This window comes from Triturus cristatus, chromosome 4_2 (genome assembly GCF_964204655.1).
Source record: "Triturus cristatus chromosome 4_2, aTriCri1.1, whole genome shotgun sequence".
NCBI classification, from domain to species: Eukaryota; Metazoa; Chordata; class Amphibia; order Caudata; family Salamandridae; genus Triturus; species Triturus cristatus.
In genome coordinates, this window is record NC_140586.1 from 303032506 (window position 1) to 303053828 (window position 21323).

Genomic DNA, 21323 nt, shown 5'->3' on the forward strand with positions numbered 1-21323 from the left:
GGGGATGGAGTCCGCCAATCCTGCTGCAACAGCGGAAGGGAAAACACCCACGCAGCAAGTAGACTCGGCTGGCCCCGCTCGCTATCACCAGGTAAGGGAATCACCATACGCGGGAAATTCTAGCGTTCTGACAGCCCGCTCAGCCAAGGGCGGGATTGATTTTCAAGCGCCTTCGGGCGCGAACTGCCAATTGTCCGGTTCCGGTGTCTGTGGTGGAGGAGCCTGGGGGATGGAGTCCGCCAATCCTGCTGCAACAGCGGAAGGGAAAACACCCACGCAGCAAGTAGACTCGGCTGGCCCCGCTCGCTATCACCAGGTAAGGGAATCACCATACGCAGGAAATTCTAGCGTTCTGACAGCCCGCTCAGCCAAGGGCGGGATTGATTTTCAAGCGCCTTCGGGCGCGAACTGCCAAGTGTCCGGTTCCGGTGTCTGTGGTGGAGGAGCCTGGGGGATGGAGTCCGCCAATCCTGCTGCAACAGCGGAAGGGAAAACACCCACGCAGCAAGTAGACTCGGCTGGCCCCGGTCGCTATCACCAGGTAAGGGAATCACCATACGCGGGAAATTCTAGCGTTCTGGCAGCCCGCTCAGCCAAGGGCGGGATTGATTTTCAAGCGCCTTCGGGCGCGAACTGCCAAGTGTCCGGTTCCGTTGTCTGTGGTGGAGGAGCCTGGGGGATGGAGTCCGCCAATCCTGCTGCAACAGCGGAAGGGAAAACACCCACGCAGCAAGTAGACTCGGCTGGCCCCGCTCGCTATCACCAGGTAAGGGAATCACCATACGCGGGAAATTCTAGCGTTCTGACAGCCCGCTCAGCCAAGGGCGGGATTGATTTTCAAGCGCCTTCGGGCGCGAACTGCCAAGTGTCCGGTTCCGGTGTCTATGGTGGAGGAGCCTGGGGGATGGAGTCCGCCAATCCTGCTGCAACAGCGGAAGGGAAAACACCCACGCAGCAAGTAGACTCGGCTGGCCCCGCTCGCTATCACCAGGTAAGGGAATCACCATACGCGGGAAATTCTAGCGTTCTGACAGCCCGCTCAGCCAAGGGCGGGCTTGATTTTCAAGCTCCTTCGGGCGCGAACTGCCAAGTGTCCGGTTCCGGTGTCTGTGGTGGAGGAGCCTGGGGGATGGAGTCCGCCAATCCTGCTGCAACAGCGGAAGGGAAAACACCCACGCAGCAAGTAGACTCGGCTGGCCCCGCTCGCTATCACCAGGTAAGGGAATCACCATACGCGGGAAATTCTAGCGTTCTGACAGCCCGCTCAGCCAAGGGCGGGATTGATTTTCAAGCGCCTTCGGGCGCGAACTGCCAAGTGTCCGGTTCCGGTGTCTGTGGTGGAGGAGCCTGGGGGATGGAGTCCGCCAATCCTGCTGCAACAGCGGAAGGGAAAACACCCACGCAGCAAGTAGACTCGGCTGGCCCCGCTCGCTATCACCAGGTAAGGGAATCACCATACGCAGGAAATTCTAGCGTTCTGACAGCCCGCTCAGCCAAGGGCGGGATTGATTTTCAAGCGCCTTCGGGCGCGAACTGCCAAGTGTCCGGTTCCGGTGTCTGTGGTGGAGGAGCCTGGGGGATGGAGTCCGCCAATCCTGCTGCAACAGCGGAAGGGAAAACACCCACGCAGCAAGTAGACTCGGCTGGCCCCGCTCGCTATCACCAGGTAAGGGAATCACCATACGCGGGAAATTCTAGCGTTCTGACAGCCCGCTCAGCCAAGGGCGGGATTGATTTTCAAGCGCCTTCGGGCGCGAACTGCCAAGTGTCCGGTTCCGGTGTCTGTGGTGGAGGAGCCTGGGGGATGGAGTCCGCCAATCCTGCTGCAACAGCGGAAGGGAAAACACCCACGCAGCAAGTAGACTCGGTGGCCCCGCTCGCTATCACCAGGTAAGGGAATCACCATACGCGGGAAATTCTAGCGTTCTGACAGCCCGCTCAGCCAAGGGCGGGATTGATTTTCAAGCGCCTTCGGGCGCGAACTGCCAAGTGTCCGGTTCCGGTGTCTGTGGTGGAGGAGCCTGGGGGATGGAGTCCGCCAATCCTGCTGCAACAGCGGAAGGGAAAACACCCACGCAGCAAGTAGACTCGGCTGGCCCCGCTCGCTATCACCAGGTAAGGGAATCACCATACGCGGGAAATTCTAGCGTTCTGACAGCCCGCTCAGCCAAGGGCGGGATTGATTTTCAAGCGCCTTCGGGCGCGAACTGCCAAGTGTCCGGTTCAGTTGTCTGTGGTGGAGGAGCCTGGGGGATGGAGTCCGCCAATCCTGCTGCAACAGCGGAAGGGAAAACACCCACGCAGCAAGTAGACTCGGCTGGCCCCGCTCGCTATCACCAGGTAAGGGAATCACCATACGCGGGAAATTCTAGCGTTCTGACAGCCCGCTCAGCCAAGGGCGGGATTGATTTTCAAGCGCCTTCGGGCGCGAACTGCCAAGTGTCCGGTTCCGGTGTCTATGGTGGAGGAGCCTGGGGGATGGAGTCCGCCAATCCTGCTGCAACAGCGGAAGGGAAAACACCCACGCAGCAAGTAGACTCGGCTGGCCCCGCTCACTATCACCAGGTAAGGGAATCACCATACGCGGGAAATTCTAGCGTTCTGACCATATTAACATGAGGCTGGTATGATGGGATATCGCCCTTTCAGGCATTCAGAAATACTACTGGGCAGTGCAACTAGTGGTCATTAACCAATGGGTGCACCAACCTGAAGAAGAGCTGGCGCTCCATGTGGACAGCCTTGCTCTGCAGCCGGGGAGAGATCTCTGAGTCCCCTACACTACCCCTAGACACAAGCATCTCCAGGGGTCCACAGTTCTCCGTCAATCAATCAATCAATCAGGTGTCCTGTAAAGCACGACTACTCACCCATAAGTGTCTCAATGTGCTGGTTTCAAGCCCTTACTCTCCTGATTTGGCACATAGCACTCTGGAAGTTCGGCTCGGGAGACAAAATCACCCAGACCACACCACACCACTGTGGGACACCGAAAAGTTGGGCACTCTGGGAACTCAATCTGGTTTCGACAAATGGGATCTAATCGGTCTCTCAAAAGTGGGAGATTTTTGGGCACAAGGTGGAGTGGTCCCTTTCTCTGACTTGCAAATGGACTACAAACTGGCGACCTTGAAAACCTTCCACTATCTCCAGATACACCAGGCTCTCCAGGTGGTGATCCCCCGAGGGACTGACCTCCCTGAATCATCACCCCTTGAGGATATATTGCTTGATGAACACATGAGCCGTAAGTAAAGCAATTTCCCTTACATATAACTGATAAACAATTCACCAGACACCCTCCTATGCTTACAAAAGCATTTGGATTCTAACCTGGGAGGTATAGCAGACGATGAGTGGCCAGAGGCCTTGGCTCCCCCCGAGAGGTGGCCCTCAGAGCGGAGGTTTGGCTAGTGCATCTTAAAATACTTCATAGATCTTACATCTCATGAAACACAATGGTCAAGATGGGCAGAATACACAACCCTAGCTGCCTTAGGAAATGTGGCCAGGAAGGGACCTTTTATCACATACTGTGGGGTTGTCCAGAGGTTCCGAACGTCTGGACTGCAGTTGTGATGTGAATGAATAATGTATGTGGTAGTGCCATGCCAAGCTCTGCCATATGGTGTCTTTTCAATGTGAGGGACACCACAGACTTGAGCCGAATGTAGCAGGTCTGGATGAACGTAACAAAGCATGTATGTGGGGGATGCGTCTACACCTCATCTTCAGACAGACTGGAAAAGGGACATGGATTGGTGCATGGTGGCCTAGAAAGTAGTTTATGAAAGCTGTGGCTGCCCTATAAAATGGGAGAGGGCGTGGGGCAAATGGAATGTCTACAGAGGCAGCCGCTGTGTGGCATCCATCGCAATTTCTGCCAAAGCAACCATTTCCTGAGGGGGCCCACCCGATGACTGGGATGCAGTGAGTGATCCGAGATGCGGGAATTGTGCTCATCAATACCATGGCTACCATTTACTGCCTTGTAAACATGCACATGACTACTGGTGGTGTATTTTGTTTTTTTTAAAGCGTTTATATAAATATTTTACAGTCTTTTTGTATGGCAGCTACACCTTCTCTATCTGGCAGACCAAAGTGGGGTTAGAGGTTTTGATTTCCCTTAGCTAGCGGGATACTAAAGTGAAAGAACTAACGTCTACTCCCTGCTGCCAAATCCTATTATTGTCTTTTTGAGGTTTTTCAGATGTCTTACTATTTTGTTTTTAATTTCAATTTTTGAATACTTTATTACAATCCTTTATTACAGATTACATCCACAGAAGGCGTGATCGGGTGGCTATTCTATGGATGTGAGATTTCAATTTCCCGATCTGCCAGCTCGGTGGTGATCGAATTTGAGGTCTCACAGATTGACAAGGGGCTAACATTAAACATTTAATTCACATTTCATATGGGAACGCACTAAACCCGATTATTGTTTAACAAAATCTGGGGCATATTATCAACGGCCAGCGATAATTATCGCTGGCCGTTCTGTGCGTGAGAATTGTTATCGCAGGCTATCGTAGATAATTATCGCCATGCTAGCGCTGTATTAACAACGCATAGCGCAATGGCGATAATTATTCCTGCGATAACGTTGTTTTCCATGGAACATTGCTGGAAAACCAGCGATGTTCGATGCAAAACGGTGATAACCTTGCTGATACGACCCTGTGGTCGTATCAGCACAATCCACCTCCAATATAAAGTATAGGTAAGTCAGCATTTTTACAGACGTTTGTACAGACCGCGGTTTTCTCCAAAAACTAACATCTGCAAAAATGTCTGGGCCTCCTTGTAAATATCGTGATGTGCACATCAGCGATATTTACAAGGTTGTACTGCCCAGTGACGCCCACTTTGCATCTCATTAGAGATGCAAAGGGAGGCGTCGGGTAAAAGGGTGCTAACATGCGCTAATGCATGTTATTGCCTTCTTGTTAATAGGGCGAAAACATTATCTCTGCTTTTTTGGCTTTTAAAGACAAAAAAGTGGAGATAAGGCCCTTGATAATATGGCCCTTGATAATATGCCCCTCTGTTTTTTTCATTTGACTTCTTTAAAAAGGGCACTTTTCAGCTGCCCATTTTTTTAGGCAGAGGAGGTGCAATTAATTTTATATTACCATCACCAAATCTTGCGCCGTTATTATTGGACTCTGATATTCTTTCCTACGATATCAGTGACCATAACCCAGTTTCAGTGCTTTAAAACTTTCCTCTCCCAAATGTTCAAAAGCCAGGATGCTCTTCTAATTTTCAGTACTGTCACAATAATGGAGTCCATATGAAATTGGAAAAAATAGACAATATCCATTTTTTTAAGGACTTACTAATAGGAAATCAAGGAGAGGCAATGTGCTGTTTATCAGAAGAAGCTAAGCCCCAGGACGTGTTGGTTAGTTATGAAGAACTCTGTAATAAGGTGTCCAGTATGCTGACCGTAAAGAGATTTAGGGCCTTATTTAGATTAAGCATAGTCGGGTAACTCTGCTCCTCCAGCGGAGTTTGCAGTTTCTTGAACTCCGTGCTCCGCTTGGAGCGCAGAGTTTGTCAAAAAACCCAGACTCCACCACAAAACAGAGTATGCATTTGCCCCTGTCGCCCACTTCTACTTTTTAATCTGAAAACCTCACTATTTGGGAGTTGCAGTGAGTGGCTATGCAGCCTTTGTCCAGTATTAAGCCAATGGCACTCACCAGATTTATCTTCAGGTGCCATCAGAGGCTGCCATCCCCAGACCTTGCTATGTATCTGGCGAAGCACTCTTGTTTCACGAGATTAACGGGCAGCTGAGTTGTCCCACAGCGCCTGGAGGAGGCTCTGAATGCTGTGTACTACCAGGGGCCACCAGACGTGTATGGAAGCCTGGTGAGTGGGTGGAGCAGAGGGTGGAAGGTGGGGACGGACAGGAAAAGAAATTGGGCAGTGGACGCAAAGTGGGTTGGGGTGAGAGGAAAAGCTTCAATAGCGGGATCCAATCAGAAACAAACATCAAATCCCTACATGCAGCTGGAATGACTGATGTCATCTCGGGATGCTAAGAGACACCGGCTTCAGGCAGAGATTTTAAGGGAGACTACCAACCCCAGTTGTCTTTGTGGGCTATTTTGTGCCACTTCCGCCAGAGAGAAGGCGGGAGCGTGGGGCTGGTTCAGTGGTGGAGACCTACAGCTGTCAGTCAATGACGGCTGGCCCCAGGCGCTCGTGAGTATCAGGAGCCCCCCTTCCAGCATGCAGACAGAGCAGCCCCCAGAACTAGGACAGGCGGAGTCCACAGGGAGAATGTTGGATCCAAGATTGGGTGAGACACTGGGGCCCGGGAGGGGTAGGTGGGACTGGGCAGGAGTGTTCAAGTGGGCACCGCAGCCCAGCTCTCCCTATAACGTAGCCAAATCTTTCTTCTCAAGCAGTGCATCTCCCGCCCTCAAAGCCTCCCCCTCCTTCTCCATAGCCATCTTCACTGCCCCCTCCAATCCTGCCTCTCCCTTCAGTGATCTCCCCTTGGTGGCCTCCTCAGTTGCATCCAAGTTTTTATAAAACTCTGGGGAATTCCACGCAGTGCAACTCCGCCAACTCCGCCGACCCTTAATTTAGATCTCAGTGGATGGTATACTCAGTCACAATTATCCCATCGGCAGGCCCTTAATAAGAACAGCCCCATTCATAAATGCCTCTATCCTGCTTGTACTGCAGCCTAGGATGGTTTGGGAAGAGCAGGCAGCTACAACGGAGTTAGGAGAAAATAGGGCATTTTGGGAAGCTATAAATTGGCCCTAGATTTCTGTGAACAATAATCCTAGAATAGAATGCCATATTCCCGCTGAAGAGTGGGTATCCCATTTTTCTAAGATGTTTGACCAAGAGGCTATTTTGTCACTCCAGACACCGCCCTTGGATGCACCTAATATTATTCTGGGCCAAGCATCCCCTTTAAGTGATTCTATTTCTGTTAATGAAGTGTCTAAAGCTGTTCGTAGGTGCCCCGCTGGTACGGCTCCCAGCACCCATAAGGTACCTGTAGACGTCTATAGACAGAATCCCACGTTTTGCGCCCCATTATTAACAAATGTGTTTCGAGCAGCAATAAGACATAGTGCCAATATTCAAAAAGGGGGATAGAAATCAAATGTCTTATCGACCTATCTCCCTTTTAGATTCCTCTGTATAAATATTAGGGAGGATAATCCTCCAAAAATTGAAAGACTGGGTGGAGGCAAGAAAATTCCTTTCAGATGTGCATTATGACTTCTGCACTGGAGTGGGCAATGTAGGAAAATCATTCAACCTAACCCTATTAATGGATAAAGATGTAAAAGCTAGGAGAGGTCCATTACATATGCCATTTATGGACCTCTCCAGTGCTTTTGACTTGGCGGACAGATGGAGGCTTTGGATTTCGATGGAAGAGGTGGGCATTGAAAGTTCCTTGATAGACCTCCTGAAGCGTCTGCACTGGGGTAGGACCACCCAAGTTAGATACGGTCAGAATGGAGAATGCACTTCTTTTTTTAGATCTAACTGTGGAGCGAGACATGGCTGTATTTTAGCTGCTTTTTTATATTAATCCTCTTGACTCAGTGTTAGCGGCAAAAGGGAAGGATCCACCCAAGTTCAGAAAGCATCCAGTCCCTGTTTTACTTTATGCAGATGATGCAGTCTTTATCGCCCGCACTGCCAATGGTCTGCAGGTTTTAGTTGATCTTTTTAATGAATTTATGGGCAATAATTAATTTAAAGGTTAATCATCAGAAATCTTTTATCATGACCTATGGCCTGAGCAAAACACGCACACGAACGTACACTCTAGGTGAGGCTGTTATTACTAAAGTACAGAATTTTCATTTTTTTGGAACCATGCTGGATGCCAGTCTAAGATGAGGCAAGCTCTTAATTCAGAGGGCTTTTAAATTTGCAGGTACAGTCGATGCAATTTCCAATCTTGTGGAGAAACTTGGTCACAAACCCATTAATGAATCAATCATGCTGAGTAAAAGAAATGTCTTTCTGTGGGTATACATGGAGAATGCGTGTGGGGCTATATCACTCCAGGGAATTTGCAAACCTTAGAGAATACATTCTTATGTTGACTTTTTGCAATTCCCAGGAGTACCACAAGCTTTATTACCCATTCAGAAGTAGGCCTTTCCTACCTAGATGAAAGTTGCACCTTTGCTTCTCTTGATAAAGATTTGGCACTCTCCTGTAATCAAATTCTCTTGTTTAGTGCTGGATGATTCCATAAAACAAGATCACATGAATTCTATTCCATGGTTGGCCTATGTCAAGAAATCCTTCCAGGAATTTGGAATTTGTCTAAGTGAAATAGATAATAATTTAAAGACACAGGTAAAAGCTTTATTTTATGAACATAGAAATGAAGTGAGATGTTCTAGAAAGTCATCAATGGAGTTGGTCCTCCGCCATTTTGTAATTACGACTACGTATGACACAGAAACTTATTTATTTTGGATTGCTAATCCTGAACATAGATTTTACTTGAATTATTTTAGACTTAGCACAGTGCACTTTCTGGTGGCTTTTCCACAGTGTTGTCCTTGGTTTTCCTCATTGCCATGTTGCCACTGTGATAATTTTTCACAGCAATCCATTATTCATGTAACTTTTTTTTGTAGTTTTTATGTCATACCAAGAACCTAATTTTTAAGCCCTTTATTACATGCTAATCACCCAACATCGTGCAATGCAGTTCTGCAATCTTTACAGTGTTGTGATAAGCTGCCTACTTGTTTTGCTGTAACTAGCTACATTTGTAAGGCACTTGGAGTTAGGAAACAATATGACATCTAGGACTTGCTTGTGATCTTTTTATTGGCGTCAAATTGCTGTGTTGTCTAACAATCTGTCAAAAGATTGAATATTTTAGGATTCATTTTTATAATCTTTGAAATGGTTTTAACTTGTAGTTTATTGTATTTTGTATCATGTTTTCCGTATATCCTTTAGTTCTATTATTAATACGATGACCTTTTTATGGCAATTGCTGAATAAAAGTCTTTGACTAACTGAACTTAATATGTCCACTATTAAAAAATGCATAAATATTAAATAATCAATTAATTAAATATTATTAAAAATGTTTTAACTTTAATAACTATCCATCCTACTCCCCCACAAAACCAACAACCCACTACTAACATATAAATTACTTGTAAACATATTATCAATTAAATATACTCTACAATTGAAAAAAGAAAATCTAAATAAAGAATTATAAAAAACAATTTACATACTTAATTATAAACTACATAATTATGAATTTAAAATTAAGATATGTATGATATATTTAACTTCCCAACCTATTCCCCTACAAACTTAAGAAACCTCTACTAAAAGCAACATAATTTGCAAAAACTACATATATTTTTTTCGACATGAAAAATAACAAACTTAAACGCACACAATTTACATAATTATTAATCAATTAAAGATTTAGTTTACAATACAAAATTAATTAGTAATAATATCAAATTAGTTATTATTATGTTTACTTCCCCCCCCCCTATTTCCTTACCAAGCCAACAACCCCCTATTGCATTATACTTTACAAATTTCTTTTCTTTTTAAAAAAAAACATTTTAAATTACAAATTATACTTTGCAAAATGAGTACCAACTATACTAACAATACTAACACCAGCAATTTATCCCCTCTTTAGGGATATAATAACTTTATATAAAACCTTTTATTTTCAACTAAATTTAAGTGAACTTTAATAAATAAAACAAAATTGTTTAAATCGAAATTGCTTACCTAAAATAGCAATATTTTGTGACACAATATTTTCTACTGACGATATTCTTGACACGATATTTGGGTATTACAATATTAAGAAGGCTATATTTTGTCCAAACGCCGTCAGAAGCATCCAGACTCAGGTACTGCCAGGTAAGGCTGCGCGGATTGATTTGCTGGCCCTAGAACAGTGGGTGGTCACTTCATCAGTTCAGTTCTGAGCATGCTGACCTCTTTGTCATTCAAAGAAGACCGTTGGGATGTTCACGCCACTGACACCAAGAATTATGCCCATGATGGACATCAACACTGAAATAAAGAGCTGTTCCTGTGACAGTCGCTACTGCTGCATCTGAGAAATGCACCTCATGGCTGCCACCATGTTTCTGTTACCCCCGCCATGCATGATACACCTGATGTCCATTGCTGAGTGACCCAAAAGCAGGTCTGATGCCTGCTGAACGCTCCCGCTTGCAATCAGTACTCACTGACGCTGAAGGACTCCCAGCGGCAGCACCCGCTGCCCCATCCTGCTGAAGCCTGCCTGAAGTGAAGGACACCTCTGCTGCTAGCGTGTCTCCTACTAAAAGCACGAGAGACCAGAGAGGCATGTTGCTGATTTCCTGCCAGGGGATTAAAATGGATACGGAGACCTGGTGAGGATGTTTAAAAGTTGACTTCATTGAACTGGGGTATCTACACCTAAGCCTTAATTCATGCTACGCAGTGACTTTCTGCCCTAACAGGGGACCTGCCTAGAGATGACGGACAATTGCTAAAGAGGTGTTACTTGGCCCAGTTTGTGGAACCACAGAAAGAGAGGGTCCTGGGACATCGTGGGCAAATTTCCCCAGTCCCCACTGACGAGGCCCAGTAGTCATTGCCTTGCCTTGTGCCCCCTTCCCCAAAATGGCATCTGACAGGGATGAAAAAGTGTGAGGATGTGACCCTTTTCACAGTTGTTGTGCCCTTTGTATTAGGCAGAAATATACAATTGCTGTGAAAGCAACACTTGTTTCATGCAAATCCTCGGAGTATAATCTGGTTCTAAGCCCCTCCAAATTGTTCTCCAACATTACATTTCCCGAAAAAAATACTCTGGACCTTGCTGCACCCCAGGTTACATCATGGCTACCCTTTGTACGAGGAGGATTTTTATACTTTCTTACCATTACCCAAAGGCCTATTGGACAATAGTATTTTGGCATGTGGCACGATACGTAGATCCTTCCCGACGACTGGAAACGTGCAGAAGTCAGACCTCTACTCAAGAAGCCATCAGCAGATCCCACGGACCTCAAGAACTACCGACCCATCTTCCTCCTCCCCTTCACAGCCAAAGTCACCGAGAAGACTGTCAATGTCCAGCTAACTAAATTCGTCAAAGAAAACTCCATCCTCGACCCCTCCCAATCTGGTTTCCTCTGCAACCACAGCACAGAGACCTCTCTACTCGCCGCCACGGACGACATTCGCACCATCCTCGACCAAGGACACAGGGCAGCCCTGATCCTTCTCGACCTCTTTGCAGCCTTCGACACCGTCTCCCACCACACATTCACCACCAGACTCCACAAAGCCGGCATTCAGGGAATCGCCCTCGACTGGCTCCACTCCTTCCTCACTGGCAGAACCCAAAGCCAGACACCCACCCTTCCTCTCCAAACCCACGGACATCAACTGTGGAGTACCCCATGGATCGTCGCTCAGCCCCACGCTCTTCAGCATCTACATGGTCCCCTCTAGCCACCATCGTAAGACAGCACGGACTCAGTATAGTATCCTATGCCGACGACACCCAGCTCATCCTCTCCCTCACCAAAGACCCATCACCACCAGACTCAACTAACAGGAAGGAATGAAAAATTAGAACATCTGCCTGAAGCTCAACTCGGAGAAGATAGAGGTCCTCCTCCTTGGACCATCCCCCTCTGCATGGGACAACTCCTGGTGGCTCACCGCCCTCGGCAACCCCCTCACGCCCACGGACAATGCCCGAAACCTCTGCATCGTACTCAACTTCTCCTTCTCCATGACCCAACAGGTCAACGCCGTCCCCTCCACCTTCTTCAACACGCTCTGCATCCCCCGAAAGACCTTCAAATGGATCCCCACCGAATCAAAGAAGACCGTCACCCACGCACTCATAACCAGCAGACTGAACAACTGAAACGCCCTCTATGCCGGGATCAACAAGTCGCTGCTCCGCAAACTCTAGACCATACAGAACACCTCAGCCATACTTGTCCTCGGTATCCCTCAACACGAACACATCACCCAGCACCTGCGTAACCTCCACTGGCTACCCGTCGAGAAATGAGTAATTTTCAAGATACTCACGCAAGCCTACAAATGCCTCCACAACACCGGACCCCAATATCTCAACAACAGAATCTCCTTCCACGTACCCAAGAGAAACCTCCAATCCGCTGAACGCACCCTCGCCGACACCCCGAGCATCCGCAGAGCAAGAACTGGTGGAAGAACCTTCTCCTACATCGCAGCCAAGACTTGGAATGAGCTGCCGATCAACATCTGGCATGCCTCCACCCAGCACATCTTCAAATGCGATGTGAATTTCTAGATTCAAAGTGCACAGACAAAAAGCACGTGCATCTCTTGATCACCACCAATGCTAAGCCAACAATGGAAGTTATATGTGTGGTCAGGAAACACCTGTCCAAAAACTTTTCTATGTCTACATTCAGTGTATAGACACATGTGAGAAACGTTTTAGAAAACCTATCTGGCAACAATCAGAAAATAAAGCTTTCATCAAGAGAACAAATTTTTCATTTATAAGAAGCCATACAAAGGTCCATAGCATGACACAAAACCTAGCTGTATGTCTTACAAAAAAGAATCTGTGCAATTCATTTGTATCACATAATGAATGGACAACGGGGCATATTTACAAGGACTTTTTTCAACAGGAACGCCACTTTTTGTGACATTCCTGCGGCGCTAATCCCTTCGCCTTATTTACAAGGAGACATTAAGCCACTTAACGTGGCTTAACACTGCCTTGTAAATAAGGGACCCTTTCACACTACACTTATGCCCTGATTATGAGATTTTAGTGGAGCGGAGGCGTAGGGGTGCAAACCGCTGCGCCACCGCTCCACCAATGCTCCTGCTGCCTGCCTGCCAGATTATGACTTTTTCATAGTCTGGCAGGCGGGTGGTGTGGCGGTCCATTGGTAGTGCCTCTTTTAAAGGCGGAAGTACCATTAAAAAAGGCACAGCAATGGGACCGCACTACAAGGTTCCTGCATGGCATGGACTAAAAATTGCATGCCGTGCAGGAACCTATGTGCTTGCACACAGAGGGGCACATGTTATGCTCCCCTGTGTGCATACACATATGTTTGAGGCACAGGGGGACCCTGTAGGGCCCCCTTTGTTTCCTCTCCACCAGGGTTTTCATGGCGGTGGAACCGCCGTGAATAGCCTGCCTGAGAGGAAACTTGTAATATGCTTGGCGGGACTGTGGCGGTCCCGCCAAGCATATTGCAGACTCTGACCGCCACTCCTACGCCAGGGAACGGCGGTTAGCTGGTGGAGCCGGCGGTCCCAGGGTGGCCTGAGTTCCCGAGTCGTAATCGGGCGGTCAGACCGCCGGTCGGGCTGCCGGTGCGGCGGTGTCTGGATCTGCCACCACTGCACCCCCACGACGTGCAGGAAGGTGTCCCTTTCTGCACATAAAAAATCATTAAAAAATGACAATTTGAAACTTCTTTGGGGCCGATTCCGATTCCGGTTGTAAAACGTACCAACCGACACGGACCGGGAATGGAGACTGACCGACACGTACCGGCGCCGTACGACCCACATAGTACGATGCAATGCATGTGAATTACGACCGACTCGCATGGAGCACAAGCCGCACGACCGTACCATACCGAAATCAGTGATTCGCCTGTAAATGGACCGAGAATCGTACCGACCGGCACGCATCAGGAATGGACCCGACCGACACGTATCCACGCTGTACAACCCGCATAGTACGATTATATGCGTGTGAAACGAGACCAACTCACACGGAGCACAAGCTGCATGACCGAGATGTACAGAAAACAGTGACTAGCAAACAATAGACTCCTTTGCGACCGACGCGTACGCCAACATAGAAACACAGCAGAATGTCAGTGTGACAGAATCGGGTAACCCCGCAAGAGCCACTTTCAGCGTCCGTCCCGGTCAAATGAACGTCTCATTTATATCCAACAAAACCAAAGGGAAAAAGACAAAAAAAGGACCAAACAGCAATGACAAAGCCAATAAATAAAATTAAAAAAAGAAATGGAACAAAGACACACCCACAACTCCACCTGCATAAGGGCCGGAAATCCCTACCATGATCCTTTGCAAACTACAGACATAGGACAGCAGACAACACCACCACACTGCAGAGACACACCACAACTCACACACCAAACAACATCTACAACAGTTGCACCTCTCAAAAAATCAATCACACATACACAGATAAACTCACACCCACCACACTCACTTTCACCCTCACACACACATCAATCCCTACAACCACCCAGCACCATGCCCCCCAAGATGAATCCAAAGTTCACAGATAGTGAGTTGGAATTCATGATTGATGAAATACTCAGGGATAGAGCCACAGTTCTTTGGCACATTGGTCCAACAGACCCTCATGTCACAGAAAACAAAGATGTGGGAGAGGATTGTCGACAAGCTCAATGCACAAGCACCTTGTTTGCGCACAAAGGACGATATTCTGAACAGGTACTATGATGTGCGCAGGAGGGTCAAGAAGCTCATCGACAGGGAGCACGCCTTGAGCAAGCAGACTGGCGGTGGCCCTCCTGCCAAACCAACACACTTCAGGTCCTGGTAGGAGAAGGTGCGGGCCATCCTACCACCAGAGAGCATCCATGGATTAACAGGAATACCAGAGCCTGGTGAGTGCACAACCAACATACTCAATATTGTGCCCAACACACATATATCACTTTCAAGGGGACAGTGAAACCAAGAACTGTTAGCAAAGCCATAGCAACAGAAAGGCAAGCATCCTGTGAGGTGTATGCCAGTTACACAAACACAATACCTGCCATCTTATAGTAATATGGAACTATGTCAGAACATGTACAAACCTACCAACAAATACTTCAAGGCATTGGCATAAATCAGAAACAAACACTGTCATCCATTTTGCCACCACTGTCACACTACCTCACAGGGAAGCTGAGTCAAAAGAAAGGAAAGTTGGGTCTGCTGGGAATGTGCTTGTAGCAGAAAGCACGATGGCAGTTGCAGTCACAGCCAACAGCCCCCCTCACACATGGTCCCACACGCTCCCCCCCAAACCATGCACATCTCACAGGGAGTTGTAAAAAACTGACAAGATGGCTGAGAATAGGCTCTGCTGTGGGGAACACAAGGCCCTGGTGAGACTTGTGCCCAAACAAACAACAGGACACCACAGCCTCACATCCTGAGTGGTAACTTCCACTCCCTGCAATGGAAGCCTGCTGCATGGTGGATATCTGGCCTGGGGCGGAGGAAGACCGCCAGCTCTGACTACATCTACCAGCAGCCCCTGTCACACACACCCCTTCCACCAATACCAAAATACACACCTGGGATCATGCTCCACAAGAGAGTGAGTGAAAAGCCACTTCCAAGGTTGCTGACAATTGGCTCTGCTGTGGGGAGCATAGGGCCCTGCTGGGAATTGTGCTCAAACAAACAAGAGGACACCACTGTCAGTCATCTTGCCATTGCTGTCTCACTCACTCACAGGGAAGCAGAGTCAAAAGGAAGGTAGGTTGGGTATGCTGGGAAGGGGGGTGTAGCCAAAAGCATGATGGGAGTTGCAGTCCCAGCCAACAGTCCCCCACCCACATGTCCCAGCAAGCTCACACTGAGCCATGCTCACCTCACAGGAAGTGCAAAAGTACTGACAAGATGGCTGACACTAGGCCCTGCTGTGGGGAGCACAAGGACCTGTGCTCAAACAAACAACAGGCCACCAATGCCTGAAAGGTAACTTGCACTCCCTGCAATGGAAGCATGCCTCATGGTGGGATATCTGGCCTAGTGGGAAGGAGTACTGCCAGCTTTGACTACATCTACCAGCAGGTCCTTGCACACACACACCCCTTAACACAAACTCCACACAACTCACCTGGGATAATGCATTCCCTCAGACTCAATTCAAATATCCCACAAAGATTTACCACACTGGGTTCTGCTGTGTGAAGCACATGTGCTTGTTGGGACTTGTGTTCAAACAAACACCAGGACACCACTGTCTGCCATCTTGTCAGCACAGCCACACCACTACACAGGGAAAATGAATCACAGGAAGGAAGGTTAGGTATTGTGGGAAGGTGGGTGTGGCCAAAAGCATGATGGGAGTTGCAGTCACAGCCAACAGTCCCCCACCCACATGTTCCAGCAAGCTCACACTGAACCATGCTCACCTCACAGGGAGTGCAAAAGTACTGACAAGATGGCTGACACTAGGCCCTGCTGTGGGGAGCACAAGGACCTGCTGGGACCTGTGCTCAAACAAACAACAGGCCACCAATGCCTGAAAGGTAACTTGCACTCCCTGCAATGGAAGCATGCCTCATGGTGGGATATCTGGCCTAGTGGTAAGGAGTACTGCCAGCTCTGACTACATCTACCAGCAGGTCCTTGCACACACACACCCCTTAACACAAACTCCACACAACTCAACTGGGATAATGCATTCCCTCTGACTCAATTCAAATATCCCACAAAGATTTACCACACTGGGTTCTGCTGTGTGAAGCACATGGGCTTGTTGGGACTTGTGTTCAAACAAACACCAGGACACCACTGTCTGCCATCTTGTCAGCACAGGCACACCACCACACAGGGAAAAATGAATCACAGGAAGGAAGGTTAGGTATTGTGGGAAGGTGGGTGTGGCCAAAAGCCTGATGGGAGTTGCAGTCACAGCCAACATTCCCCCACCCACATGTCCCAGCAAGCACCCACTGAACCATGCTCACCTCACAGGGAGTGCAAAAGTACTGACAAGATGGCTGACACTAGGCCCTGCTGTGGGGAGCGCAAGGCCCTGCTGGGACCTGTGCTCAAACAAACAACAGTACACCAATGCCTGACAGCCTGAAAGGTAACTTGCACTCCCTGCAATGGAAGCATGCCACATGGGGGGCCAGTCACTCCGAAAGTAAATGCCTTGGCAAGATGGCTGACACATGGTCCTGATGTATGAATTGGCTGCAAGTCACACCTACGCACTGGCCAACTCAAACACATTTACCCTCACAGCCACTGGAACTGTAGGTATCCCCTCACTGTCTGGAGATGCAGTGTCCCTGGGGTGTCCCCTGACCTGGCTGTGAAGGTGTGTCTCGTAGATGACAATTGGGGAGATGCAGACATAGTACATAGCACCAAGCACAGACAATGTCACCTATACATTATTGACAGGGTACACCTGACAGTGAATAGAATGGACACACCCATATTTCTGACACTGTAGCATTGTGTAATTCCCAAAAGGTGCAGTCGTGAGCTGCATTTCAATCCCACATCGTTCTGCATTGTATGCATAATTCACACAACACATCACTCACTGTCATAGACACTCCAAACACAATGACTAACCAGGACTGCATTGGAGGACACAACATCCGCAGCTGCCACAGGGAGGGAGGAGGACTCTGGAGGAGAGTCCTCGTCACCGCAGCAGCCTGCACTTGAGGGTCCCCCAAGAAAAAAGAGGGGTCGTCCAAAGAAGGGCAAGTGAGACGCTGATGGACATGCACATCCCCCAGGAACTCAACCCCTGTTCTTGATATCGTCCTTTGTGTGCAAACCATGTAACCTTGTTGACTGACACCCAACTCACCCACTTGACATGGAGGGTCAATGCATCAAATTACTGTGGACTTTACTCTGGACATTTCATCTTCCAACACTACCAACTCATCTGTGAACTTTGGATTACCATCACACTGTACAGCACTTCCAATGACATTCACTATCATCACACATGTTTGTAAATAAAATCACAATCACACAATACTTGCCTCTGTTGTGATTTAAACTTGGTTTGTGTCATGGAGATGACGATCTGCTAAAGAACAATGTGCATGCAAACTACTACAGCAATGTTAACACCGTTATGTGAGTCATGGTAATGTGACACATATGAGGGAGACACACCACTAGGGCAACACAACACATACTCACCATGGCCAACTAACTCATCGCCTACACTGATGTTGACAGGAAATTCAGTGGAATGCACATACACCACACCCATTCTGAGTCAGTGGCAATCAGTCCACAGGTACAGAATGCAAATGACTGTCGGATGTGTGGATACAGACGAAGCACATCCCAAACTGAAGCACAGGTTTATTAAAGATTCACAACCTGAGAATTCCACAACTGATGCAAGGTAACCTCACGTGACAGTGATCAAAAAGTAACCAAGTGGTAAACAATGAAAGTCCAGGGGTGTGTGGCACATCATTGGTTGGGACAACGACTACTTGCACGCAGGAACAGGAATCTGGGTGTCGGGGTTCAGACCTCACCATACAGCAGCCAAAGTACCCTGTGAATGACAGACAGAAAACACAATAAAAAACACAGATTTACAGCATACAACTACAATATACATGCCCAAAACAAATCCCAATGTACGTAAACACAACCTAGTAATCAGGTAAACACTGTTTGGGAGTACAGACTACCTGAAGGGACACATCACTGCAAGTGTCCTGTCAAGTAGCACACAGCCACACTCAAGCAGCACCAGTGCACCACCAACATATATCAGGCAAACACAATACTTTGACAACACATCACTATATACGTATACTGACATTCATGTGAAGAAGTTGTGGATCAGCTGGTACTGAAAATCACCCTCACCCTCACCATCACTGGCATCATGCCCCGGGGCAGGATCCTCCACGGCTGGCAGATGTTGGTTATCGTCATCTTGGATGAGAGGCAACTTCTTCCTCACTGCCAGGTTGTGTAGCATGCAACACACTATGAAGATTTTGCACACCTTAGCAGGTGCATATGGGAGGGCCCCTCCTGTCTTGTCCAGGCAGCGGAATCTGCTTTTCAGGAGACCAAATGTCCGCTCGATCACTCTCCTGATCCGACCATGTGCCTCATTTTAGCGCATCTCTGCTTGTGTCACTGGGTTCCTGAGGGGTGTCAGCAACCACGGCATGTTGGGGGTATCCGGAGTCACCTACATACAGACAATTGCACATTAGATAAGTCTGAAAAGAGGGTGGAAAACAACTTTAACAAACACACACAATGGTAAACAATCAGTACACACCGACAAGCCAGGCACGCTGGTACTCTATCTGGGACATCATCACCGGGATGCGACTACTCCTCATGATGTAAGTGTCGTGCGCTGAACCTGGGAAACGTGCACACACATGTGAAATGGTCATGTCCACCAGATATAAAACCAGAGCATTGATTGAGTGGAAATGTTTCCTGTTTCGGTATGTCTGCTCATGTGCCTATGGTGGTACCAAAGGCACATGTGTCCCATCAATGGAGCCAATGACATGTGGCATCCTTCCCAGTGCATAGAAGTCATTCTTGATGTCAGTGAGTTGTTGTGGTGTTGGGAAATGGATGTAGCGGTTGAGGAAATGCAACATCCCCTCCAACACATCTCGAAGCACATGGCTGAGCATGGTCTGTGATATCCCACCAGCAGAAGCCACAGTGTATTGGAAGGTACCGGTGGCAAAGAAGTGTAGGGTTGCCATCACCTTCACCTTGGGGATCAGTGCTGTAGGGTATGGCCGGCCAGGTTGCATGTGTGGGGCCAACTGCTCCGCCAAATCATCAATCAGTGGCCTCGTGAAGCGGTACCGTCGGATGCAGTCACGTTCAACCGTGGTTGCAAGGTCTGGGAACAGTCTGTGGACAGCTGGTCTTCTGCAGTACATAGATGAGCAAAGAAAGGTTGTTAGTTTCCCTATCTATGTGCCAGTGTCCACGCTAAATAGCACATGAAACATCATAACAAGACACAAGTACCTGATGTGTGTGCTGTTCGGTATGGGCATTTATGTCAGATACATGCCCATCATCTGACATCTCAGCTCTACATGTCTACACAACAAGGTCCATGTTGTGCAGTGACAAATCCATGGGCTCTGACACAGTACATCATTATGAGTGCCACATACCAAACACACACCACAGTGACCAGTGAGGACAGGTGTCTTCCCCACATCACAGGTTTTTGACACACACAGAGACCTTGTATTGCTACAAGGACACTATCACGATGTAGGGTCTCATGTACACACATGACACCCACATGAAGTGCCACCGGATTTGTTTGCAGGTCATACATGGATGTCTGTGACACACAGACGCAACATCAACTCACACTGACAAAACACATGGATGTGGTGACCGTTTGACATTGAGAACATGATATCAGAGTCATCTGCGTTGCAAAATGCACACATACTGTAGCTGAACATCACATTTGTGGCACTGGGACACCCTGTGACATACATATCATTCCACCTAAGAGTCAGGGTGTATGTCACATGTCACACACAATGTAGCCCTGGAACTGTGTTCATGCCTCGTGCTCTGAACTGTACAGTTGTCAATCACAGTGGGTATGTCCACAACACACAAAGGTATCTGTCCCCATGACACCTTGCACAGCCTGGGAGTGGGTGCCACTAAGTGCCACATACTAAATCACATGTTGACCCACATACACACTCAGGTAATGCAGCCTGACATGCCTTTTGAAATACTGTGTCACAGGCTGTATTGTTGTTGGCGTGCACATTGGTCCCTGGCAAGCTATGGTGTGTGGCATCCTTTTGCCCATTGACTGCAATGGTGACAGACGCGGGTGACTTTTTCAAGAGACGCGTCGTACACCTAGGGACCGATCCGTGCACATGCCTTGCCCATTGACTGCAATGGTGACAGACGTGGGTGACTTTTTCAAAACACACGTCGTACACCTAGGGACCGATCCATGCACACGCCTTGCCCATTGACTGCAATGGTGACAGACGCGGGTGACCTTTTCAAAAGACTCGTCGTACACCGAGGGACCGATCTGTGCGCACGCATTGGCTATTGACTATCATGGAGACGGGTGCGTGTGAGTTTTCAAAAGACATGTCGTACACATAGGGACCGATCCGTGCGCATGCATTGGCTATTGACTATCATGGAGACAGACACAGATTTGATACTTGTACGATTTGTGTGCTGAAGAATCCGTTGGGTCCCTACAACAATGTATCAAACTCATTGGTGTCATGTAGTTGAAATTTTTTAACGATGCGGAAGGCGTGTACGAGGCGTGCAATGCGATGGATTGGACAGATTCATAGGATGCAAGCGTTTAGGACCTATCGCTTTGGACGCATGTGACAGAATCTTCCTCTGCAGCAGAGATATATGGCTGTCTGTTCCCCTGAGAGCTCACTTGCCTGTACTACATGCTCCAGATTGACATCTCTGCTACCACTGCTGCTGTC